Source organism: Schistocerca nitens, chromosome 3, assembly GCF_023898315.1.
Source record: "Schistocerca nitens isolate TAMUIC-IGC-003100 chromosome 3, iqSchNite1.1, whole genome shotgun sequence".
In the NCBI taxonomy this organism is placed as follows: Eukaryota; Metazoa; Arthropoda; class Insecta; order Orthoptera; family Acrididae; genus Schistocerca; species Schistocerca nitens.
Window position 1 is genome coordinate 413,977,827 of NC_064616.1, and position 3,105 is coordinate 413,980,931.

Sequence of the window (3,105 nt, forward strand, 5' to 3'; positions counted from 1 at the left end):
TAACTAGTATTGCGATATGATGAGGCAATTCCTGAATTCAATTAATGCTTCACTGTGACGTTCCACTGAACTAGTCCACTTCTATCAATAGCTATGGTTCGCCAGAGCAGTGTATGCCCAGCGCGAATAGCTTATTATAACAACAGCTACAAAAAATCTGGGACCAGTTAATCAGATTTTTATTTTGAATCCATGAAAACTGCACCGAGTTAAATTTGCGACCAACCAGAAATCTGCACCCAATTCCTGTTCCCTTTGCGTCACGGCTTACACCTGGGCCGAACTGCGCCCCGACAGACCTCCTGTACAACAGGAGCCGACTGTCTGAAAAAGCCGGCCTGGGTGGTCGAGCGGTTCTAGGCGCTTCAGTCTGGAACCGCGCAACCGCTACGGTCGCAGGTTCGGATCCTGCCTCGGGCATGGATGTGTGTGATGTCCTTAGGTTAGTTAGGTTTAAGTAGTTCTAAGTTCTAGGGGACTGATGACCTCAGATGGTAAGTCCCATAGTGCTCAGAGCCATTTGATTTTTTTTTTTTGTCTGAAAAAAAAACAGCCTTTGTACCGCTCTCGGTGTCCTAGAGCTGACATCGTGCGACTTCTGTAATTTTACAAAATTGTTGAGGCTTTCGTGGCCACTTGTTGACAATAGTTGTCGCAATAGTTCCCATATGAAAGTTTTAACTACCATTCACGGTAAGCTATGTTGCCACTATGAAGGTTATTCTTACATAGGAAGAACAGGGTGAGAGGCTCGAAGAAGTAAGCAAGACTTCTTTATGAATGGTACGTTCAAGTGCTGTAGCAAACGCTTTTCGCGAGTGTACACCAGTCACGCCGTCTTTGGGAGTACAAACAGTGAGACAAACATATATCCAGTTGCCTTTGCATTATTGCCCAACAAAATTTGGTGGAAAATATTCCGGAATGTAGATAAAGGAAACGGCTTGTCAGGCACCAAAGTACCATACGGAACCTTAGTAAGCAGTCCTGTACTCTCGGCTATACGCCATGTCTTCCAAGCCAAGGTGTTTGCATCAGGGAAAGCTTCAAGGCTCTGGCGCGCGTTCTCAGCGTGACCTTGAGCGGGACTTGGGCTCTGGCGCGCGTTTTTGGCCGCCTGGGGGCCGGGGCCTCTAGTTTTACTAGACCCCGGCCACGCTATAACATGGACGTGACGTCAGTGATAAGGACTAGCGAGTTCCTGTGACTGGGGAGAAGGGGAGCGATAAGCGTCACCCTTCCGGTATGCCGGGAGTCGGCTGCGTCGCAGCTGGAGTGTTATTCACTGTGCGAACGTCGAAGAGTGCGGAAACTGTGCTCTGGGCGTTCACAGGGTGTTGGCTTGCTACGTTCACTTACGTTAAAGTGCCTCTGCAATGCCTCTGCGCCGTGGATACCGTCGGCGCTGGCGGCTCAGTGCTCCTGTGTACAAGTCATTGAGAGCTATAGAGATTGACTTGGCTGGTCAATTCAATAAGCAACAGCTTATGGGTGGTCCAAATGGTTTCCGTGGACTACGAATGCAGTTCACGTGTGATGTTGAAGCTGTGTTTGGAGGCTGTACATGGCTGACCTTGGCTGCTGTATGGGGAAACCATGCTGATTATGGTGGCCTTGAAGCTTTCCCTGATGCAAACATCTTGGCTTGGAAGACATGGAGTATAGCCGAGAGTACAGGACTGCTTGCTAAGGTTCCGTATGCGTGTCCGTATGAAAAGTATCATATTGCAACTTGTAAAGTCGAAAGCACACCCGACGATTCTGGTATGGTATATTGGAACTCATTGTATTATAGAGTAAAGAAATTACACCTATATTACGTAATGGCGTAATGTTCTTGATCAGAAACAAAGTGCTCAAGTTTTGTTTTTCTGTGTATAGAATCAGCTAGATACCATCCAACGAACTTGCAAATGGCATGATGTTCGCCGAGTAAAAACGGCAACAGGAAAAAAAGCGTACAGAAAATATGTCGCAAACATTGACAATAATTCTCAAAAACATGCTGTAACATACAATAAATAAGATTAAAAAAAACGCGGATGATGGTGATATCTGTCGCCGAAACTAGTTTGGGAGAATGAATAAATAAACGAATAACAAGGTGTTTTGAATCAAGGCGGACTCAATTTCTGATATTGTTGTTTTTCTATGCAAAAACGGACCAAATGGGAGAGTTCCAAGATAAAATTATTAGATTATTGCTGTCCCTTTGTCATTGAAACCTGTGTCTGCAGATCCAAGCATCTAGGTGCAAAGCAGTTCTCGTTGCCTTACCCGTTGCAGGTATAAGGGATTTCGAAACTCACCACAGGCATACATTTTCAAGAAAACATTATGCATTTTCCCGGCGGGGTCATGGATTTTCTCTGCCTCGTGATGGATGGGTGTTGTGTGCTGTCCTTAGGTTAGTTAGGTTTAAGTAGTTCTAAGTTCTAGGGGACTTATGACCACAGCAGTTGAGTCCCATAGTGCTCAGAGCCATTTGAACCATTATGCATTTGTTTGTTCAGGTGTCGATAGTTACAAATGTAATATTTGGTGTGATAATAAAATTCACAAGCAACCAAATAACGTTGGAAATTCAATAAAGTTCATGTAAATACACGTCTCTTTTCAGCACATTATCTTTCAGATGTAATATGTGTGAAATAATATGATTAGTGTTGAAAAAACATAAGTTAAAAAAATGACATCAGAGGCATGAGGACTATGCAGTGCTCTCGAAAACTGTCATGAATATCAGAACGTAACTGGGGATGGGGTGAGTCACGGAAGATCTGCTGATACCAGCAAGGGAGGTGGGCGACTGCCTGCGTGGCAACAAGATGCTTATTGCTGACGAGCAAATTCAACGTTGCAGTTCTCGACACAAAGTACCATTTGGAGCATTCAAGTATCCCTCTGCGAGTCCGCAGCTCGTGGTCTAGTGGCTAGCGTTGCTACCTCTGGATCACGGGATCCCGGGTTCGACTCCCGGTCGGGTTGTGGATTTTCTCTGCCCGGGGACTGGGTGTTTGTGTTGTCCCTCCCATTTCATCATCATTATCATCATTCGTGACGGTGACTAGAATGGCTTGCGTAAAAATTGGGACTTTGTACGGG